The sequence below is a fragment of the Engystomops pustulosus genome, chromosome 2 (genome assembly GCF_040894005.1).
Source record: "Engystomops pustulosus chromosome 2, aEngPut4.maternal, whole genome shotgun sequence".
Classification (NCBI taxonomy): Eukaryota; Metazoa; Chordata; class Amphibia; order Anura; family Leptodactylidae; genus Engystomops; species Engystomops pustulosus.
Window position 1 is genome coordinate 208041472 of NC_092412.1, and position 25723 is coordinate 208067194.

Here is a 25723-nt window from a genome sequence, read left to right on the forward strand (position 1 = left end):
CTTTGTGCCTCATGCCTCAGAGAAAGCTTGTCCCTTATGCCTAGTGCTCGTTTTGTGAATTCCCGCTGTGACCCCGGTTTCATCCCTGACTACGCTCCTTTGCTGCCTGCCTGACCTGCTGCTTTGCCTTTGACGTTGATCCTGTGCTGCCTGTCTCGACCTCCTGCCTGTTCCTGACCACGGTTTTGCCTGCAAACACTGCACCTCACCTTGCCCTCCACCGCGGCCAAAGTCGTGCCTGTGGAGCGACCTGATGGTACCACGCTGCAGCAAGTTCAACCTGCTTTGCGGTGGGCTCTGGTGAAAACTGGGTGCCACTTAGACTCAGCTCCCAAGTGTCTGGTTACGTCATTGTCCGCGGTTGTTCAGTGGGTCCATTACCCCTGAATCCTGAAAGTGCAACCTGTCATAATTTTGATGTTTCCCTATCTTTATCACCACAAGCTTCTTTACCTGAGACTGAATTCCGAATACCTTAGAAGTTCTCACACTATAGCTCTCAGCCATATCCATATTTGACCAGCTAAAGGCAGACTTCCGACCCCAAAACTTTCCTGAACAAAGGTGTTAATGATCTTAAAAGTATAACAGTCCAATAAAATTGCTGTTGATTCTTCTTCTAGACTTATTCTCTTTCACATTGTTAAACACTTTGGCATCACAGACTTAACCTCCATGGATCATCCTGTGGCAGCTCATGTCTTTCATTTTCCTGTCTTTGATAATAACATTTAAATTATATTTAAATGACCCCCTCATACTAGTTGGGTGCATAAAAGGATATTTGGAAGTTTCAGAGACACAAACCTATCCCCATATAAAATACTTGAGGGTGACTTATATATGGCGTAAGAAAAACCTTCCAGTGTTTGTGTGGTATACAAAATATTGTCTTAATTTATTAAATTAATACACAATCATAAAAAGACAATTGATGGTTTAGGGTGTGAGACACTATACATTTGGTGAAAATATTGCCTAGTTCATGTTCTCTGGCTAGTGACTTGGTTTCTCATTAGCCTTGTGTTAGAGCTGGCCTAGGTACATTTTTGTCTCTGGTGAAGTGGGGTATATGAGTAAACTGCTTACATATTTATATGTATGAAGTTTGTAGATTGGTGCCACACATTGTTATAAGAGAGTTAATATCAGGGATTGACTAATTTTTTTGAGTTTCTGTTCGGGTGATGCTTTTAAAGCATCTTTAATAGGATTTTGGTTTCCTTATTTGTTTACCTATATAAATTCTGTGTTACACAAGGTAAGTAAAAATTTGTATTATAGCAAGTATAATAAGTTGTTAGATGCAGAACATCTAATGCATCAAGATCTGTGTCGCTTAATGGAATAGGCAAGCCGGAACTACACAGACAAGAATCTGTACTCCTTAACCGTGAGTGCAGCTCAACTTTTTATCTAATTGAAGAACATTTTTAAGCTTCCTAAGTGCATATATTGAGTCTTTTGGCATTATTTCTCAGATCAACTAAGCTAAATGGTCCCTTAGATGGAAAGAAAGAATAAATGTAATATAGCTAATGGACTCTTTTGAAAAAAGGTTGTATGCATTTGATGAAGAGGTATCACTCTTTCTATTGTACTTAAATTAACTGCAAAGATGTATTTATTTATTGTGTAGGGTTCTCCATCTAAATGCAAAGTCTGAACATATACTGTAAGTAAAGAAATTCTAAATAGATAAAACCAAGCCTGAACTACTACTGCCAGTTAGTTTTATGAGAGAGAGAGCTCTGAAACAATAAAAAAAACTTTACAAGTTGTGAAAGGATAATGGGATGTGAGCTCTTCTATTGTACTATTGCCTAATGAACTTCAGTATTTAGTGCATCAGCGGATGTCAAGAATAGATTTTACATAATATGTACAAATATTCTATTTTTGAGAATATTAGAGACTTTTAGTCACAAATCAAAGTACAATTTACATTATTTTTAAATGCACCTAAAAAGTTACCAAATTTTTTTTTTAAAACTCAGACTGAGATACACTGGAACACACAAGTTTTCCCACAGCAGACAACTTTAAAAAGAAGTAGCAAACATACAATTCTATCTGCATTACCCATTTCAGGACACTAGTCTCCCAAACGGAGACTTATCACCTAATTCTGAACCTACAGACAACTATAATTATTGTAGACCCTCTCACACAGCTACCTGTGAAAGCAATTGTTTCATCAGAGCATTCCTTTTCAACACAGCCTATTATAAAGCAGCACTCTTAGTGTACTTAGTGGGGCACATTTACTTAGCTGTCTAACGAAGTTCCCCAAAAGTGCATTGTCTGTCGAGAATGCACTCTGCAGCGATTCACTAAGATCGTGATCCCGATATCCTGCATGTGTCGCTTCCCAGGTCAGGTCCGACAGAGTGCACCTTTTTCTTCCTGGTACATGTAAGTGCATTGTCTAGCGACACAATTCCTGCCACATGAAAGCCAGTGCAGCTGCGCCAAAATCCGATTTTCTGCAACACAACCCCTGTTGAACACCTGTCCAAGCTGTGCAATACCCAAAAATTGCAGAAAGTCTGATAAAAGTGTGATCCTTGACCCTTAGTAAATAAACCTCCGTATGTCACCATCATTAATATCCTATCCATGGTGGTTTGATACCAATGACTCCTAATGCTTTGAAAGTACATCTCGGCCCTCTGTGTATTGGTTGAGACAAGTCACTGAAGCTCCAAGTTGCCATATAGGGTTGTTTTTTTATAGGCACAAGCAAAAATTCAAGCTCTTTTTTTTGGCATACGTACAGCCCAGCACCATGACTCTCTATGGAGAGGGGAGGGGTGTGGAACACACATCGTTTCTCTTCTCAAGCCGGTGGTATGCTACGTCCAGGTCCCGATCTGGCTGTAGCATATGTTCATAATTAAAATAGTCTTATAGGTACTGAAAGTTTCGGAAAGTGCCAGATGGCAAACGCTTGTTACAGGAGTGTGTTATGGGTGGTCCCCGGGTTACATACAAGCGAAGTTCTTTAGGTTTGTTCTTAAGTTTAATTTGTATGTAAGTTGGAACTGTATATTTAATAATTGTAGCATCAGAAAAGAAAAAATTCTGTCCCAGTGACTATTGGATTTTTTGCTGTAATAGGACCAAGGATTACCAATAAAACTTCACTACAGGCACTTTACAGCAGAACATTGCAGCCTGGGACTAAAGGAAAGCATCTAGAGAGTTCACCAGAGGTCACAGTGAGCAGAGTGGTCCGTCTGTAACTATGCCTTGTCTGTAAGTCGGGTGTCCTCAAGTAGGGGACCACCTGTATATTGTTAATTCCTTCCACTTAAATTGATTGTGTGTTCAGCCAGAATGTAATCAGAAGTCTTCAATGTACTGTTAACAGTACTTGAACATACATTAAAGAGTCAATCTAGATATTTTCAACGAAAAAGAATAACACTCTGCTGCTGCATATAGTTGAGATTTTTTTTTTTAAATTGCTGTATTACATAGTGGCCTCCAATAAATGAACAGATAAAATACATTTTGCCACCCGGTAATCACTTGATAAAATATACTAATGGAAGAAGACAGTTTGAATCTCGAGTGTTTGATACAACATTTATCGCTTAGTTATAAACAATAGAGCGTCATGGTGTGAATGTCAATGTGAGCTCCTCCATGTCATAAAGCCATTGAAAAGTGCTTTTGCAGCAGTAAGTCTAACTGTGAGCTTTGATGCACTAGAAACGATCCTGCTAAACCGGGGTCATCAGTTAGAGGAAAACAATTTCCCTCACACAGAGAAGCCGACTTACCACTGTGTACTCGACAAAGAAAGATTGGTTAAAAAGATAGAGAAGGCAGAGGAAATCACACATACATTACTCGGAATAATTCTGCTAGAAATCTCTCACCTATGACCAAGGAAAAGCCCATCCTAAACAAATGGCATTTTTCTTTAATGGCTGCATATACTTGAGCTGACAGACTGACAGCTTCACGTTGCTGCATACATACACTTTAATATGCAATTGCTTTGATTTACCTGCCCTTTTAAATAAAACGTCCACACAAGTGTTCAAACACCCTATTTCCTGGCAGCCGCGATCGGGAATTTCAGTGATTTAAGTTCAGATTTTTAGTTTCATGCCATAAAGAGAGATTTAAGAAGGGACCTTGTTTTGTAATTTAAAAACTTTCACACAAACCCGTTCCTCATGATCCAAGGCGCTTGTGGCAACTGCAAGTGAAGGAGAAAAAAAAACTAAACAACTTTATAAATATTAAATTTGTTTTGCAAGAAGCTATTAAGGTCACATATTTCAGCTGTCAGTGATAGGCTGTAAGAATAGCTTTAAAGAATAGGCTGCACAATTGGGAAGACAGTTTGAAGTCATTTAAAACAATGACATTAATTCATGGAGATTGCTTGTTGGGTTTTCTACTTGCTGAAACCCTATAATATCATTTGCTGTTGGCTTAAAATAAATGAAACAAATGAATGTATTCTTAAAGGGGTATTCCCATTTTGGAAAATTATTGTTATTATTTGTATAATGAAAAGTTATGCAATTTTATATTATAATTTCTCGATACATTTTTCATGGTTTTTTTAGATCTCTACTTGCTGTCCTGCTATCAGGGGCCATTGTACCTACCGGGAATTTTCCAGGTGGGCCGGTCGGTCCTGGGCCGGTCTGTGGCCAGTCCGGAGCTGATCCGGGCCCGCACTCCCTCCCTACAATTTTTGATTTAACCCTAGAATGCATGACCATAAAAATCTACACTTTTACATACCTGGGGCCTTTTAGGCCCGTGTGCAAATAACATGGAATAACTCAAATAAAAATACTTTTCAAAGTTTATTTGAAAAATGCAAAGCAAGGATGCATTCCTACTAGCGCTGGTGTCTGCCAGGAGGGGATCTGTAATGGATCTGACCTCCTGGTGTCCCCAGCTAAGGCTGGTAGAATCCCGGCATTCCGGCAACCTTAACTGGAGTTACCAAGAGATCATATCCATTACGGATCACCTCCTGGCAGACACCAGCACTAGTGAGAATGCATCCTAAGATGTGAATAATTCAAAACATTTTGTGCAAAAAAAACCCCAAAGTAACTGAACGGGCTTAAAACGCCCAATATACTCATTCGATATAACTCTTTATAATAATGTTTTTTTGTCTAAAAGTTTTTTTTTGTATATAAAAGTTGCAGTAAACATGCTGCAGTAATTTCCCTTTTCAATGTTTCCTTTTCGAATTTACTAATGACCGCAAAATCTTTCACATGTTATCTGTTCGGGAGAATGATCCTTGCAGGTATTTTGTCCACAAGTAGTACAGACACTCTCTGATTTCCTGTCCTTCTTTGCTGGACAAATGTAACATTGCTTTCTTTTTTATCTCTCGGCTCTGGATGTTCCTGAAAACGTATACCACATCTGATCATAGCTTACAGAAAATCTCTCTTTTGGACAAGAATTGTGGAATTCCTACAGTTCATTGAGCAACTCTTACAATATTATGTGATGGGGTACATCCAAGAACCCTAGGAGTACTGTCCCAAAAAACATTTGTTTTGGATGTTCTGGTTGTACGTTCTGCTGGATCCATTTCTTCTTCATCTTCTGAAGAATCACTCAATGATGAAGTAGAGACATTAGCTGGTGGCATATACTCTTCATCAGACAAAGAAAGTTCACTATCTTCATCACTATCAAAAATGATTGCTTTGCTTTCTTGGTCAGTCAAACCCCTGGTTGTAGACTGTGCCATTGTAACCTTAGAAGTCAGTAAACTATAATGAAAAAAAATGATTACAATAAGGGTTGTAGACTCTTTGTTAGTGTCTGTACAGCCCCCTCCTCTCACCTTCAGCAGGTCACCACTTTCTTTTAGGTGAAGTGGAAATTTTTGGATTTTTGGAGCTCAGAGTTTCTTTTTCTAGAAACAAGAAAGCTGACTCCTTCCTCCTTCCTGTTCAGGAACTATGATGATGTCAGAGACGCATGACATCATGAGGTAGCCTCCTTCCCAAGATCACATGACCATGTAGGTAGGCACAATCCACACTCTGCGCAGCAACAGCAGAGTCATAAAGACTAAGGCTACATTCACACGACCGTATGGGGGACGTATATACGGCCGACGTATGTATATACGGCCGATATATACGTCCCCCATAGATGGCAATGGGCGCACGGCGCCCTGCGGGAGCGGTACAGTGCCGCACTTGTGCTGCACCGTACCGCTCCGTACCCGGGAAAAATATAGGACATGTCCTATCTTTTCCCGTAATACGGTGCCATGCGCCATGTATCCCTGTGGAGAGGGGCGGGGGTGAGCTGCGCTCACCTCCTCCTCCTTTCCCTGTGCGCTACTGCTGCCCGCTACGGTACGGTACGGCAGGCAATGGCAGTGTGAATGCAGCCTAAGTCAAAGTTTTCCCCAGCAACAGAAAAGACAAAAATACTTAGGATCACATGTAAACCTAGTACGGGCCTAAAAGGCCCCAGGTATGTAAATATGGGGTATTCACAAAAAAGAGTTATTATACCGAAATACCTGTAACATAAAAATATATGAACAACTGGAAATGACTAACAACTATATAACTGAGGAATACCTAGAGTTTCAGAATTCTAACTAAAGTAATCTTGCAGTAAAAAGAAAACAACTAACAGAGCGAGCCTGCGAGGCCCCAGGTATGCATTCTAGGGTTAATGTATAGTACCTGCATCGTACGATCGTTCGATGCAGGTACTATTGATTAGTACACAGAGGCAGCGCAGCACCGCTGCTTCTGCGTCTGTGTATACAGGCAGCTACACAGGTCGCGCAAAAAGTCATTTAAAAAAAAAAACTTACATACTAACCTTCCGGCGGTCCCCGATGCTCGGCGCGGCTCCCCCATGCTCCCGTCCCCGTGACTCCTCTTCTTTCTCCTCTTTGCTGTAACATCCAGTAGAGATGCCGGCCGGCACAGCGCATGGCCGTACCTCTGACAACTAATACAGAAGAGAGAAGAAAGAAGAGGAGCCGGAGGGAGCTGCGCTGAGCATCAGGAGCATCAGAAAGTGATAGGGCCTAACTTGCTTCATGGAAAAACCACTTTAAGTAGCAATAGATCAGTTATAGAGAACAGCACATCTTTGAAGCAGGTGATTTGCTCCAGTGGTCACATGTTGCCAATGTTATATTAGAGTTGGAGTTCTTTGACCCCCTTAAAAACTTAGCCACTTAAGGGCTTCAGGACCAAGCACAATTTTTTTAAATCTGCCCTGTGGTTATAGCTGTTTTAATTTACACTTACATCTATACAATAAAGTATAAATGTAGCTTAACATTAAAGGGCTCTACCCATGAAATAAAGTTCTCAAATTTTAATCCCCTTGGCATGTTTACACAATAAAGATCATTTTTGACCCCTGACCAGTAATGGTCAGTGTAAAATTACACAATTCCACTCTCTAAGCAGACACTTCGTGATTCCTCTGTGCTATGAGATACTGTGTGACAATGTGCTTAGATTATAAGGGTGAAGGTTTATATACACTTTGATATAGCTTAACTTTTCTTCCTTATCTAATCAATAAAAAACAAAGTCAGCACTGGTATGTCACCCCTCCCCTGATATCCAGAGTTTATCTTGATTGAAGAGCTGCTGCAACTGTGTCCTCTCCATGCTGCTAGAAACACGGCTGAGCCAGGAAGTGTCTGTAATGCTTTCTCTACTTCTTCTCCTGCAACACAAGGAAAGCTAGAGGGAATTGTCCGACCAAAGTCAGAAGATTAAATCTGTGAAATGCTGTATTTTAGTTAATAAAATTTAATTAGCGAATGTGTTATTTTGTTATCCAGAGTATATATATATATATATATATATATATATATATATATATATATATATATATATTGTCTTCATGGGAATATCCCTTTAAGCTCTAAAATCAATGTATTAGTTCCTGTGCTAGTGCCCACTCACATGTAAGATCCTAATAAAAACAGAAGGTATGGATGGCATGTGTGGACATAGCAGTTAGTTTGGGTATTCAAATCATGTTAATGGATATATAAGAAAACTGCATAATGAATGTGTTAGGATCAGTGGATCCTCTGGACCACCGCGGGAGATGGAACTAGCCAACACCCGGAACCGGAGCCTAGCGGCACCTGGTATTCACCGGAGCCCGCCGCAAAGCGGGTTGGACTTGCTGCGGCAGGATACCACTAGGTCGTTCCCAGGTGTGACCAGCCCACGGTGGCAGCCGAGGTCGAGGTACCTTAGCGGATGACAATCTCGTAGACAGGTCCAGGCACAGGGTCAGGGCAGGCGGCAGAGATGCAACGTCAGGTCCAAGTCCGGGGTCAGCAACAGGAGGTCCAGGCAGGTGGGAACGGGAACACAGACACACAGCAACAAGGAGGAACTCAGGTAACACGGCAACACAAGACTCAGGAACGGGAACACACAGGAATACACAGGAACGCAGGAATACAGGAATACGCAGGAATACGCAGGAACACAGAAATACTCGCTTGGAAGCTTTCTCTAAGGCTATGAGGCACAAAGATCCGGCAGGGAATGATGGGAGACAAAGGGTTAAATACAAGACAGGAAATGACCAGCGCCAATCACATGCGCGCTGGCCCTTTAAATCTTGAGACAGTGCCGCGCGCGCCCTAGGGAGAGCCAGGAGAGGTGAGTTCACAGGAGCGGGACCGGGGCAGCGGAGAGAGGCACGGGTGCACCCGCGATCCGCGATATGGATCGCGGGGGTGCCCGTGACAGAATGTAGGACTAGTTGACTAATTATAGATGTTTTAACATGTATGTTCTTTAGACAAAGAAAAAAGAACTATAGAAAAGTTGTCTCACATACCCATATTGAGGCGATCTTGAGGTAGTGGAAGGTTGCTTGGGAGTGCTCGGCGTCTTGCTGGCTTGTATATCCAAATAGGTCCAAAAAAGAAAAGGGAGGTAGACGTGGCACATCCAATCCAATAAAAAAATTACTTTTATTCTCCTCACATTAAAAGAATTGTGCGGTGTACATGTAGGCGAGCCACCTATGCAAAAACAAATTGTTACACATCATTTAAATCACCTACAAACACCTGATGACTTCTTGACGTCATAACCGGTTTAGTTCGGAGAAGACGTTACAGTAATATTGAGGCTTTTGTGCATAATGGTAAGACATTTAACGTAATCGAATAATTCATATGTATGAAAAATATATACAGCAGTTATTGAATATGACATTGCTTGAACAGACACTATTCCAAATTGTCCGTCCACACATATAGCACGATCCAGATGTGTACAAAGAGGGAACAGAGAGAAACCCTCAGAATCTATGACACTTGGACCTTCAAGAAAAACATAAATAGCGGGCAAAAAAGGGAGGTGAACAATGCATGAGGAGGAATGAATGATACTGTTAATATATGTAGGAGAGATCATTTTTGAAATTCATACCTCCAGGGAACCTTGTACCTAAGGCTAATATCCAGTATGCTTCGCGTTTTAGAAGCATTTTTCTCCAATCGCCTCCACGAACTGGGCGACAAACTCGTTCTGCCCCAAAGAAGCAAAGTGTAGATATGCTTCTATTATGACACTCTATGAAGTTTCTTGCTGCTCCAGATGCATTGATGTCTCCATTTTTTATATTAAGAATATGTTGGCTTATTCTAGATTTCAGTTTTTGTACTGTGCAACCTACATAGGTGCTGGTGCATTCAGTGCAGTGTATTTGATATACAACATGGTGAGAATCACAATTTATAAATGTATTGATTTTTTGTTCTATGTGCGTTTAACTTAAAATCTAATGTTCTATTCAGGGCTAACGAGCATGCATTGCAGCGAGACCCTCCGTATTTATAAAAACCCTTTACTGATAGCCACGTTTTGTCTTTTTTTTTTCTGATTTAATATTAATCATGCTTGGGGATAAAATATTCGCTAATGTTTGACCCCTTTTGGCAACACATCTATGACCTTTTTTCAAGATTTAATTCAATATGGTGTCCTGATTCAACATTGGGATATATTTTTGTATGATTTTTTGATGCATGGTATATGCCATGTGTTTCTTTTGCATTACTGGATTTATCTTTAACTGGGCTATCAGAAAGGAGATCTTTTCTTTTGACTTTGTTCACTTTGTCACGAGAAGTGGATAATATTCTCTTGGAGTACCCTCTTGTGGTTAGTTTATTTTCTATTTTCGTGGCATTGTTTTGAAAAATCTGGTTATCCGAACATATTCTTTTTGCACGGAGAAGTTCTCCATAGGGTATAGCATGAATGGTGTGATTGGGGTGACAACTGGTTGCACATAATATAGAATTGCCTGAAGAGGTTTTGTGAACATGGATGTATTAACTGTTTTTGATGTCACTGATGCTGTGAGTGCAATGTCAAGAAAATTTATACTGAGGGATGGATTTTCATTGGTAAATTTTAAATTAACGTTGTTGTGGTTTTCAATGGCTATATGGTGTGGGATACATGAATATAAGTTTACCACATCACAAGTAGCAAATCTAAAAGTGTCCTGCCAAACAAAATCCTGGAATGTTTTTAATATGTCTGACCCATCGTTTAAAAAACCTGGTGTGCGCAAAACTAAAGGTTGTAGATGAACATCAACCCAGGCACTGAGCCTCTCATTGAGAGACCCAATGCCTGAGATGATGGGACAGGGGGGAGGGGGAAATGTATCTTTATGAGTTTTGGGGAAGCCATGGAATATGGGTGTGCATGGATTATCAATGGTTAGGTAATTGGCTGTTTTCTGATCCAGAACCCGTAAGGCAGTCCCCTCTGCAATAATTTGTTTTAGGATCTTTTTGATGGAGTAAGTGGGATTTTGGGGCAGTCTAAGGTATGTTTTTTTATCATCTAGAATTTGATGTGCTAGTTGAACATATAAAGCTGTGTCTAAGACTACCACTGATCCTCCTTTATCTGATATGCGTACTACTATATTGTTGTTGTTTTTGAGTGTGTCAAGTGCTTTGAATTGTCTAGGGGTTAAATTTGCTTGTTGTTGCATTTGATGATGAGAAATGCTATTGTTTAGCTCGTGGAGCTCTTTTTCTACTAATCCTTGAAATTGATCTAAAACTTTGGACCTAGAGCTAATGGGATAAAAGGTTGGGTTAGACATGACAAAATTTATATTGTCCTTTTCTATAAGAGGTGTATCGTTTAATTCATTTAAGTCTTGCAAGACCATAAGTGCATTTTGCTCAGAAAAGGTAAGTCCTGTAAATTCATTCTTGTGAATAGATGTTCTATGTGGAATTTCTGTGTTGGCATCTTGGTCTGTTCTTTAGAACACCAGATTATGTTTTAACTCTGTAATTGATATGCAAAATGGAAAGTCTGTGAAATTTTCTGCAATCTGGAACATCACGACATCCCTAATTATAATATATTCATGGCTTTACATGGGGTACTGTATTTCTAAGGAGACAGCGTTGTTTTTTCAAATGAAAAACTACATATCTTTAACAGATGCTATTTAGAGTTCTAATTACCTGAAATTTGTTGAGTTGACTTCATTAACTTTTCCACCATTTGATAAAATGAAATTACCAATGCTGACACTAGGATTGTGAAACATTTCCCTTCACAAGAACTGATAAATAGCTGAAAATTACCATTACTAAAAACTGTGTTTGAAGGGCAGACGTGAAGAGGAAGTTAAAAGGAAATGCTGTTTAAAAATTAAATTTCATACATATCAGATCATAGTATGTATGAATTATAAATACAAGGTAATATTGATATCATATATTTTGTGAAAATTAACTTCCACGTTTCTAACATTGATTTTATGAAATGTTAAATTCAAAGATTTGTCTTTATGACAAATTAAGGATGTTGCAATTTGTTATCTTCTAGATGCCTACAACAAATTGCTTCACTCTAATTACTATTTTCCATTTCGTTAATATAAAAAAATCTACAGTTTTTTACTTTGTTTAATGTATGTAAATTTAATACGAAGTATGCAGTGGCAGTAAGCAAAGTCAATCATCAAATCAAAGGGAGGCTATTTATATGTTTGAACGGAAACACTTAACAAAAGATTTTTCAATCTATTGAACCTCAGAGATATTAATGTCAAATGATAAGATACCAGATATTCATATATATATATACATATATATATATATATATATATATATATATGTATGTATATATATATATATATATATATATATATATATATATATATATATATATAATAGCCATGTTTTTCTCATTTATCCTATTGATTTAGGCCCAATTTTGGTACAAAAACACTTGTGGCTGAAGGTCGACTGAGAAGCAAGACCCTGAGCTCTTTTGTGTATCACTTGTACATGCCACTGTTTATAGTCATGAGCTACAGAATTACTGGGGGGGGGCAGTAGAAGATCCGCACTGGAGGATCCCCTCCAGGAGGAGATAGAAGCCACTGCTGAGGCGGACCGCTGAGTGCAGCTTGTCAGACACCTGGCCTCTGCTGTGAGGGTCATTTTCATGGTGGGGTGTGAGAGAAAATTGTAGGAGGCTTACATATAAGTGCCCGTTCAGGCTCCACAATGCATCTCATTTAGGCCCAAAAACAGAACTAGTCCTGTTATGCATCTGGCCCTTTATTTACCTGAAAACTTTTATGAATTAGATTAAATTCCTATTTTTAATATTTTTATATTAAATTTCTTTACACCCCTTGTTTCCTTATAGCTGCAGCCTTCCCTTGAAAATCCACTTCCTTTCTTGTACCAGTCATAAATGTGTCTAAAACCTGTTGTAGACCCTCACTATATACCACACAATATTTGTGCAAGTTATAAAACTCAGTTGTAAACATTTTAATAAATATGCTCCATTGGTATTTGTAATTTGTAAGACTTTTTTCTGTCTAAAACTAAATATTTAGACCATTCTCAAAAATTTGATATAACAAAAACTTTTTGTCAGATACTGTCTGAGAATTCAGCTGTAAATTTATAGATTTTAGACTTTGACATTTGAAATCAGTTGAAGCAGAAAAATTAAAAATATTGACTTTTTTACAAAACATTACATTTGCCATTTGGGTAGCATTATTGTTGTAACCTAGCCATCGAATCAAATAACTGGGCAGTAGAGAGTAGCAAAGAAGTAACAATTCATGACAGAATCAATACTGCTCTCTGCAATAAAGCTTTCTCTCAAAGATTATGCTCAACTAAAGTTTTATCTAAATCAATTATGCATCATTTTTGGATTACTTTATGTGTAAAACCATGTACTTTCAAATGTAAAGTTTGATCTCAGATAAGCCCTAACCCATGATGAAGCTGGTTGTTACCTGTGAAACATGTTGGGGGGCTTGTGCTCTTTGAAATTTTAGTCGCTCTAATCCTCCAACGCTGTTTGCCTATCTAGCTAGGTAGATAGTTGTTGAATCTACTAGTTAGGTCAGTTGAGTTAGTACCGCTGTTGGATATTGTATAGCTGAGCTAGCTTACTGTCATTATCACTAGCTATGTCAGAGGAGATAGTGTTGTAATATGGAGATAGGCACTTTACCTTACAGCTAAATTTCACTAGGAAGTGTCATTCTGTAAAGAAGGTTAGCTGGACTGCCAATTGACTCTATTAGCCATCCCAGACTAGATGGTCTTGATAGCCGAGTGTGCTAGGCAAGCTTGGCTACTACCCCACAAATACTACCCACTGGTTGAACAACTACTACCTACAATGCTGAACCTCCAAACACCTCTCAATCAGTCCACACGAGACACATTGTTGTAATGAAAAAACTTTTGTATACAATGGAACTATAGCAGTACTACAACTGACCACTAGCTCATCATTGCTGACTTTTGAATGGTGCTTGCTCGTTGGAGGCTATCATAGTAATTTTAACTGAGAGTATCAATCCACAATTTGTATGTAATGAATTACTTTATCCTTTAATACATCACAAATAAAAGTTAATTTTTAGAATGTAAGGGAATGGGATTATTATGACAGTGTGTACAGTATTTGGTGGCATAGGTTAAAGATACCTCACCAGCAAATACTGAAGTCATAAATCACAGTTGGGAGAAGTCTCCACTAATGATGAAGGACACTAGCTGCTTGGTTTGCCTGGGTCTGATCAGTACTGTAGTAACTACCAAACCTTCCAGATCATAAGACATTTTGAAGCATATGGTTGTTGATAGGGCTAAGAAATCAGATGATAACTTTTTGAGGCTAACTGAGTATATTTAATGGTGAGCTTTTAAGGATACTTGTTCTCTGTGTCAGACATAATAACATCATGTCTGACAAAAAAAACTAGTATTCTCGAAAGCTGCCGCAAAAAACTATTGCCCGATTTCTTCACTCTTCTTCTGCTCTCTATGGCTAACACTACTCTACACTATTTGTCGATAGGGTGTTAGCCAAGACTGGTAAGAGGTTAGTTGGCAGTCTCGGTAAGGAGAACTTCTCACCTTCAAAAATCTATAACTTTTTTATTTTTACACATAAAGAGCTCTGTGACAGCTTGTTTTCTGCATAACAAATTGCACTTCATAGTGATGTTATTGAATATTCCATGTTATGTACTGTGAAGCGGAAAAAAAATTCCAAATGCAGTTATAATGGTGTAAAAAACACATTTGCACTGTTTTCTTGTGGACTTGGATTTTACGGCTTTCACTGTGCACCCCAAAGAACATGTCTACTTTATTATTTGGGTCTGTACGATCACGGGGATACAAACATTTTTTCTTATTTTGCCATCTTCTGACGCTAATAACTTTTTCATACTTTGGTGTACAAAGCTGTTGGTGGTGTAATTCTTTGCAACTTTTGATGACGTTTTAAATGCTATAACTTTTAGAACTGTATGACCGTTTAATTACTTTTTATAGAATTTTTTATATTTTTCAAAATGGCAAAAAAGTGTCATTTTCAAATTTGTTCATGAATTTTTTAAAGGGGAGCTGTGATTGGTTGCCATGGGCAACTAGAAATATTCTGACTTTCAGACAGCTTGATAAATCTGCCCCATTGTAATGAATGGGTTAAAACGAGACAGCCTCGGGTCTTCGGAAGACCAGAGGCTGTCATAGCAATGGATCGGTGCTCCCTCATGAAGTAATGGGCAGCAAAGATCTTACCGGGTGCAATATGCAGCAAAAGACTTACCGGGTATGGAGAGGGCTCAGCCCGTGAGCCCTCTCCATGTACCTGCACCGGCGTGCTCCGTACCATTGCAGCATGCATCATTAAGGGGTTAAGTGGCAGCTAAATCAGTTCTCTTCCCTGTACAAAAGAGACCCAACCAGGTGGAAAGAGCGCTGTCTACAGATGGGAGTCTGTTCCTTCTGGAATAGAGATATTGGTTTGGTTTTGATCCTGCATCATGTCATAAGGCCTCCTGGAGGTTATGCTTGAAGTCAAATTAAATTAGACGAGAATTAATACGTCTGCCACATTGAGTTAAATTATGTTTTTATATTACTACAGTTTTACATCTTATGCATAAAATTTATTTAACTAAATAAAAATGTTAAACTGAAGTGAATTTTTGATGTAATGTCTCGCTATTTTGAGCAATTTTAATAGGTTGGATTTCAACAATCACTTTCATCTTGAACAGTTACCTATTTCCACTGCTATACAGCACTTGAGAGTCTCAAAAATAATAGAGCAGCTTTTAAAGATCTATACTTAGAACAGAATTGTTAAACTGCTAGAAAATGCCAATACTTTCAAATACTGTCAGACATCATGTCAGCAAAATCTTTCACAGCATAGACAGGTGTGTGGAGACAGATAAGTCTGGTGCCACATTAAAAATGTGACATTATCCTTACCAAGATAATAATGTCTATTTAAAAAAAATAGACCAAATTAGTTTGACAATTTTTTCCCAGTTATACTTTTCATAGAGAAAAATATCACATTGCCATATTATTCCATGCTTCATTTATTATTCAACAATATAGGATAGGTGCAAACTAAAATTAAAACAAGGAAAACAGCAGGAGTGCACATGGATAAACTGCTGAATATAAATGACATTGGTGGATTAAAAGAGCTGTGTCTGCAATTGTTAAACATTTCACATTGCTCATACAGGCAGTCCCCGGATTACATACAAGATAGGATCCGCAGGTTTTTCTTAAGTTGAATTTGTATGCAAGTCGAAACTGTATATTTTATAATTGTAGATCCAGACAAAAAAAAAAATTTGGCCACAGTGACAATTGGAGTTTAAACATTTTTTGCTGTAATGGGACCAAGGATTATCAATAAAGCTTCATTACAGACACTTTACAGCTGACTATTGGACTATAGTAAAGCATTCAGAAAGCTTCATCAGAGGTCAGAGGGGTCTGTCTGTAACTATGGGTTGTCTGTAGGTCGGGTGTCCTTAAGTAGGGGAGCGCCTGTATAGTTGAATCCAGGGAATACCAATTCCTTGAGTTCTATGTTAAAGGGAATTGGAGCTGTCCACACAACCTCCGGATATGGTACACTAGCTCGCAGCCTGAACCGAAGAATGCCACCAACTCTCAGTTAATATAAACCTAGTCTGTAATGGGATTATATTAGCCTAGAGTCGACCCGGTAACATATATACATATTTCTAAAACACAGACGTGGGGACTTGTGGATTGAGATAAAAGAGCAACGTAAGTTAAATTTTTATATTTATTTGCCTTAAGGGCAATGTTTAAAAATACAGACTACAAAATACAAGGGTAAGACTACTAGTATCAGCAAGTAGTGAGTAAGTTACCTTATGTGGGTCTAATGGGGATAGATAGTTCTGCTGTTAGTGATGGTGAAAAGTTCCCACAGACAAAGACAATGTAAACAGGTATTGCCTTATTATAATAGGTGCAGACATGACCCCTTTGACACACATAGAAGGGCTCTATGAACCCTCCTACCTGGAAATAGAACCAGAATCTTGGAGGGCATGAAGCAAACCATGACCTTTCGGACCCCTGAAGGGTATGCAAGGTCACTTAGTTATCTTTTTAGAAACGGGTTCTGAGAGGCACAGGAAGTGATTTAAAGTTGTCCAAACAACTTCCGTTAATGGCACAACAATAAATCACAGCCCTGAATGGCTATAAGACACCGTTGACTGGGCTCAGTGAAACAGAACTTTATCAACCCAATTTAAGATGCCACCAGTTCTCCTTTAATATAATCCCAGTCCGTAGCAGGACTATATAGGGTGAGGAACCTATCCGGTAGCATGTAAATAACCGAGAAACCCAGATGTGGGATCTGTAGATCAAGATAAAAGAGCAGACCAGGCTGAATTTTTTATTTAATTGCCTTAAGGGCACACTAGACAATATATCCAATAGAGATATATACAGTTAAAACTAGTACAAAATACAAAGGTAGCACTAAAAGTATCAGCAGTTCAGTAAGTTAGTTACCTTGTGTGTGCTCCTAATGGAACCTGAAAGTCCACAGCTTAAGCTTCCTCTGCACTTGATGGTAAATTGGTTCCTAGACAAAAGACAAAGTGGCCTCAGAGGTGTCTGATTATATCAGGTGCAGAAACACCTCTGCACACCCCCAGGAAGGGTCATGAGTCCCTCCTAACTGGTATTGCATCCAGAACCTTGGAGAAGTCATAGCTTCTCAAGGGGGAGTTGTAGGGCCCAGGTTCTGGTATCATTGGATCCAGGTGATTCCCATTGATACCAAATCTGACCCATTTGCTATGGTCCTATCCATAGATATTTATATATCTGGACTCTGAAAGGTGAACTCTGGCTGACCTGAGCGGGGAAGCAACAGAATCAGGAAATCGGGTGCACAATCTTCGGGAATAGCTGCAGATGTGCATTCTAGTCAGATATTGCAATTTCGGAGTTCACGCAGGACGTGTAATTAATGTGCCCCAATATGTCCATTTTTTTACATCGTGCTTTGTGTTACATTCATGACATGTGGCCAATGACGTTAGCCTTCTAAGAATAGAAAACTGTACACCATGTATGTGATTACATGAAATCACAGCAGCCTCCATGGAGGTTGGAGAGGAGTAGAAGTCCATGGAGGCAGCTGTGACTTTGTGTGGTCAGATACATGCATTGAGTACAGTTTGCTATTATTAAGAGGCTAAAGGACCTGAGATTATGACACTCTGTTCACATGACATGAACTTTGACCAGTAAGGAGGCATAAAGCTTGGGGAGGATTAGAGGGGAGGGGTGGGCCAAGCAGGAAACACCCCTCTGATGCCAGGTAATATAAGATAAAAGGTGATGTATGTAGATGTAAACGTCACAAATTTTAGCTAAAAGAAGGCTGTAAGTCAGTTAACTAGGGCTCTATAGGAACCTGTCACTGGCTGTACATGTGCAAATGGGGTGACAGGTTACCTTTAAATTGATTCAAAATAGTTAGACATTTAGTATAGTAAATGTGCTATGTGCTTAGTAAGGACTCATGGAGTAAAAAAGGAAACTTTTCAAATTATAGAAAAAATGTGATTTTCCTTTAGAATCTCATACTGCAAAAAATCATAGAAATACATTGACTTACAAATATGGGCACAGTTAAATAGTGACACATCTAATTTCCAAGTGTAAGATTCTCAACACTGTCTTGTAGAATTCAGAACGCATAAAATGGTTTTATATCTAAAAACAACACTATGTGCATCTGATATGAACCGTGATGGATTCAATCAACTCTCCCATTTACATTAACATTTTTATGACCAAATATGAAAATATGCACATTTTACAGAACAATAATCATCCCAGTTCTCTTCCTCTACTTGAGATGTGTTTGTGATGTTATTCCTTTTCTGGAGCAATCTCAACATTTGATTACTTTTTCTGATTTCCAGATAAGATTGATTATGTTATAAAAATCACAATGTCCTCTGAATAAAACTGTGCTATGTATTTCCACATCAAAGTAGTCATGATATAATAACTGGCATTTTGCAGTTACATCCTGAGTATAAAGATAAAATTGCTTCTTTTCATGGTTGAGTAGTTTACCTGTCAGGAATTCAAGAGAGTTTTTGTACCGTCTGTTAATATCAGAATTATAATATTGCAGACACCAGGGGTGCGTAACATAATGTAGACGAAGTTCAAATATGAATAATGATATGGAAGCATATAAAGACTAGAGTTAGGAACATTTACTGCACACTATGGGAAACACTTCTGAAAACTATCGTGAACAGATGTAAAAATGATAGAAGCACCATGTACATGGCATGTATAGACTTACAAAGTGATATGTCTCCTGCAAATAAAGTCATATTATCTGATAAATATTTTTTTATATTTCTATGCATTATAATTTAACTTTCTCTTTTGCATATGTGTGTACTCCAACAAAGCCAAAAGCATACAATATCAGTGTGGTGGGATTTTCTAGAAAATACATTTGGAAATGAGTTGTATATTGGTTCTATAAAGTCAAGGAGGAAAGTTTACGCCGAAGTCAAGGTGGGGATTTCTCTGTGATTAAAATCATGTATCTGACTTCAGGATATCTGGTTAGGGATGTTTTTGATGCAGGACCACCGATTTTACAGAAAAGGGGGCTTACTGAGGAAGAAAAATCTTGACTTCAGTGTTAAAATCTCCGCCTCCTTGACTTTACACAACCAATTTACATCTCACTTCAAAGCAGATTTTCTTAATGATTCACCAATACTGGGTCATGAAAGAAACATACTGGTAGTGGCTTATTAGGTCAATTTCTGGTGACAGGTTCCATTTAGGTTCCAAGTAGTGAACAAGTCCCAGTTGTGAAAACATCCCAAATGTGGTGACCTGGGGACCTTTCTCACATTTTGAGCACATATCTCTATAGGTTTAGCTATAGATACAAGCATCTAAAGTAATTACACTGAACATGTTTGAATGTATATATATATATATATATATATATATATATATATATATATATATATATATTTGAATGTTTTACTTTACATTCACATCACATTTGTAACAAGGATTCTTTGAGGGTGCAACTGGCCCTTCTTTGTAGACATTCTTTAAGGTCAAGAGAGAGTGTGTGGCCTTCAGGTTCTTCTCTTCCCCCCAAAACTCTCAACAATTCTTTAGTGGATTCTTGGATCTTAGATGTTTGGATGCTAGATTAGTCAGAAGCCTTTCCTGAAACACCAACAAGGGTAGATCATAGCTCGGAGCTTTGCAGGATCTGTAAAGGGTAATGGGGTAATGGAAGGTTTACAGAGAAACCATCTTTTTAGATTGTGCCTTATAATGGACCATGTCCTTGTGCTCTTTTTGTGAGGCATGCTCTACATTTTTTATACACTTGGGTGACAGATCATGATTTTGGGCTGAAAATTTTTAACAGGGTTTATTTAACTGCAAATTAAAATAACATGTCATTCCCCATCAAAAATGGCACTAGACAGGGGTGCCCTCTATCTCCACTTCTATATGCGCTGGTGATAGAACACTTACTTATAGCCATCAGAACACATCCTGATATTACAGGAATCAAAATAGGAGATCGTGACCACAAATGTTCAGCCTTCGCAGATGACGTTCTTTTATACCTTACAAATCCAGGCACATCTCTACCCCCGCTGATGACAGTTCTAGAAACATTCGGACACTTCAGCAATCACAAGGTAAATGTATCCAAAAGCGTAGCGATGAGCCTGGGCCTTCAAGACGCTGAGATACGTGATTTAAGATCACGATACCCCTTCTCCTGGCAGTAGAAGGCAATCACTTACCTAGGGATTCAAATACCTTCTGACCTTAAATCCACATACGCCCTGAACTTCGACCCATTCCTGCAATCCGCAAAAAGAGACCTAACGATCTGGTCATCTAAGCAAATTTCCTGGGTAGGTAGAGTTAACTGTGTCAAAATGACACTACTACCAAGGTTGCTATACCTGTTCCAAACAATCCCCTTAGCCCTTCCCAAAATATTTTTCCAGAAACTATCGAGCCTCCTAAATAAATTTATCTGGTCCTCCACCCCCCCAGGACACTAATGCTAAGAAAGACGCAAAGGGGACTGGGACTCCTGGAATGTAGAAACTACTTCCTTGCGACCACATATGCTAGGATACTTGATTGGTTCCACAACAGTAAAAATAAACTAAGGATACAAATAGAAGCTAGCCTCTCTCCAGCACCCCTAACCACCTTGCCCTGGTCACACTCACATGCCACATTAGACCACCGTCTAAATGCCCTCCCATACGTGGCCACCCAAACTCTTAAAACGCTAAAGAGACTGGATACTACCTCCCGATTATTTGAACCTGACGGTCCACTTGTTCCGATTACGGATAACCCTGACTTCCCACCGGGAACCCATCCAGAATTTTTAGCTACAATCAGATCAAGTGACACACTTGTGTTTAGGGACCTGATACAAGGCTCTTCTCTTCGCCCTCTCGCCAACATTACCGCCTCATCTACACTCACATCTCGCACAAACTGGGACTACAACCAACTGCGTCATTTTTATACTACACACAAAAGACGCCTCAAACTTCACCGCCAGCTAAGACCTTTCGAGTGTATGTGCACATCCCCGACAGCTACTCCTCACCCGATCTCAGCATTATATAACCTCTTCCAAGACGAGTGGGCTAAAACCACTCCCCCCTACACAAATGCTTGGGAAAAAGAGATGGGGAAAACATTTACACCTGAGGACTGGTCAAAAGCCTTTGAGTTCTGTCATAAACTATCTATTTCTGTCAGAGCTCAAGAGACCAACTTTAAGATCCTGTCCAGGTGGTACTGGACACCAGCCAAATTGCATTCTATTTACCCCTCTAGCCCAAGCGAGTGCTGGAGATACCACCAAAGAGAAGGGAATATGTTGCATATATGGTGGGAATGTCCAATGTCCCGCGTGGTGGATGTGATAAACGAAGTGTCTGGTCAGGGGTTGGAAAATGACCCTGTACACCTTTTACTATCCATGCTCCCACCATTCTCCACCAAAGCAAAAAGATCACTAACAGGCTACATGCTAATTGCAGCACACACACTGATCCCAAGACTGTGGAAGACCACCCGAGTGCCATCCATGTCGGAGTGGTTTACAGAGATCCTATCTCTGCAGAGAATGGAAGAACTTTCGGCGGAATCTCACCATACAAAGGAAAGACACACCCTAATATGGGGCCCTTGGTTAGACTTTATGCGCTCTTCCTCCTACTCCACTATGCATGACTGAGAATGCCCTCCACCCCTTCAAAACTAACCTTAACCTTCCCTACTCCCTTTCATTCCCTCCCCACAGTTAAATCTGTTTTTCCTTACTTCTCTTTACTCCAAAACAATGACACAACTAGATTAAACAAATTGCCTATATGATCCTAATTTAGACAATTGTGATAACATGATGTAACAACTTTGGTTTGTAATTTCATTGTATGTTTAATAAAGATTTTGAATTTAAAAAAAAAAAAAAAAAACATGTCATTCCACAGAATACAATTAAAATGCCCCAAAACATCAAGACCATCACGGCGGTTGGCTGCCTAATAGACACTCTTCATTGCTGTATGTAAGTCATAAAGAAGTAACAAATGAATAGTAACTAGATTAGCCAGGTCCTACAGAGTATGATGTATTTATAACAGAGTGCATACACATATGCTTTTAAAACTATACAGCTTTAATAAGTATTAAAAGCTAAAATAATTTAAGAGTGTTGTTACTTTTTTGAGATACTGAGCATGATACAAGTTACTATAGCAATGGTATTTTATAAGCTTCTATGAGTGATATTATATATATTCATTTTAAACTTGGATATTTGTTACACCATTAAGATATATTTTATTCATTTTGGCTTCTGATTTGATTTTCTTTTCCTACTTATTTACATTTTGGAATTCTCTGTCTTTTTATATACATTAATGTATGTATAGTTGTATGATCTATACATGTGATTTACTGTTTGTGTTTATTAAGAGCTATCATTTAAGCAATTTACTTTTAAGAGTAAATGTGTTTTTTTTTTCCGATTGTTATAAATGTCTATTGGAGTTGACATAAATGATAATCAGGGAGTTGACAATAATAATGATAATATTGAAACTATAAGAAATGATTACAAAGGTTAGAAGGGGTTAGAAAAAGCATGAATCCCAGACCTTGTATATTACATGAGACTTGACAATGTAAGGGTCTTCAGAGGAGTACTAAGAAGCAGATAAAAAGTGAGGTTTGAAGAAAATAAGGAAAGAGAGTTTTTAATGAAGATGCCGCCAGAGATATAACTTAATGTATGTATTATATTCATCTACTCATAAAGGAAATACACAAAATATGGACCTCATAAAGCTCCAATAACAGCAACCTCTGCACCCTCTTAAACTAATCTCCTGGCGTTTTCCCTATATGATGTCTGCCCCGAGAGCCTATTTCAGCTTTAAGGAGAACCTGTCACCAGGAATGTGATTTTTAGCTCTTGACAGGTTCCAATATCCTATGCCAGTGATGGCGAACCTTTTAGAGACCGAGTGGCCAAACTACAACCAAAATCCACTTATTTACCATGAAGTGCCAACGTGGCATTTTAAGCAGTAACTTACTGTTACCTGTTCTTCCACTTCTTTCAATTGTATTGGCTGCCCGAGGCCACCAATACAGTTGAAAGAAGGTGGGCAAATTCAGACTATTATTGCAGCTTCTCTCCAGGGTCTCACTGTACAGGAAGAATGGTGGGTCCAGCAGGATGACCTCCAAAGATAATGCAGTTCTATGAACACCTTCTCACTTTTCAAGCAGTTCCAAACAGTCAATGGAGTGTCAATGTAAAATAATGCTAAGAGCAGCATCTCTTAAGTTGCCTAGGACTGCAGTAAGACTTGATCTATTTGGTCCTGTTTGGTGAACTCTGTGCTGGGGTGATGTCCTTAGTGCCCACAGAAAGGGCTCTGAGTGCCACCTCTGGCACCCATGCCATAGGTTCGCCACCACTGTCCTATGCTATGCTGATTTTAAAAACACCATTTATCAGCATTCTGAATCATTTCAGTAGTTTAATTCATATTACCTGGCTCCCTGCAAGCAGTTTGTGGTGAGTCTGTGGGGGGGGGGGGGGTGCAGCTGCAGCCTGTGTGTGCCTGTTTCAGTCTTTTCTCGCCCTGAAATAATCGCAAATTCTAGCTTATTGCTAGCACTTGAGATTATTTACCGCAATCCGCCACCTTCATGCCAGTGGGGCATAAATGGGGGGGCGTAGCTGGCCAAGCGTAGAAATAAACACTGCACAGGACCCCGCTTGATACATCAATAAGCTGAAACCTCTTGATGTTTCTGGCTACGCAAGAGCAGCGGCGGGGCTATCATATGCCAGCGAGCGAGCTGAAATGATTACTGAAATGATTGAGAATGCTGACAAAGGCATTTTTAAAATCAGCATAGCACAGGCTATTGGAACCTGTCACCAGGTAAAAATGACATTCCTTGTGACATGTTCGCTTTAAAGACTGCAATATGCTAGACCCAGGAATAACCTTATCCAAGCAGAAGTAGAGCAATTTGGAGAGTACATGTTAGCCCTTAGTGTGGTTAGCCCTGAGAAGTTTTATTGAATGTATGTTGTGACAATCTCATATTCTTGCTATGGAAGAAATATAGGACATTCATTAGTAAGAGTTATGTGTCAGGCTATGTCATCGTAGGCAATCCTCATTCTAAAATGAGCTATGAACTTACTTGAAATAAAGAAAATGTTTACAATGTGTGATCGGACTGATCATAGCATACAGTCATCACATATAACACTGCCTTACAACCAGAATGCATAACCTGCGTAGCTTGCTATATTTCTATAAATCACAACAATACTGAGCTTCCCAATTAAGCTGAATACATGCAAGCATAACATATTTAGATATTTATAAGATATTTTTTTCCCGTTACAAGTAACATGAGCACACAATAAAATTGAGATTCTGAATCGAGGCTTTAAATTCTTCCTTTCATATAGATGCATGCTTTGCTAAGTTTACAGACTGATCTGACTGCCTAATTGGGCTGCAAGGGCTATTTCATCCATATTGCAATGACAGAATGTCACTGTCAGGCATCATTATTCTTTAAAGTCGTATCCATTGTTATTTTTTATCCAGCTGTCTCCATGGACAGCCAATGTCTAATATAAAGCACGTGCAGGAGATTCACTTCAGGGCATTTGTTGACGTCTCATTACACTCTGCACCCTAGATGTTTACAGAGACTACAGAAAGACGGTCTGACCCAGATATGCAGCGTGTACATAAGGACTGATTGCTCGGTAGTAAGTGGATCAAAAACCATTCTTATGCATATAACATTTTTTTTATGTAAAAAAAAAATAGCAATCGGAAACCTAATGTTGCATGAACAAAAAGCAAAAAAAAAAGTAGGTTATCATAAAATGGGCTACATCAATAAAAATCCTAGAGACGAGACATACGTATGCCGAGATAAAAATGGGTTAAAAAAAAAAAGAATCATTACTGAGAGAAGTAGCTGGAAAGTGAACGGATTTTATATTTAATGAGACATATTGATTTACTGAAGTGTACACTATTGCTTTATGTGTTTCTGTGCTATCGACCACTTTTCGCCGATGCCCTTTTTCATTTTTGTGTTTCCATTTTTCACTACCCACATTCAAAAAGCTGTACCTTTTTTTCTTTCCTTGTAAATAGCTGTGGTTTTGCTCATTTCTGTGTAACAAATTGC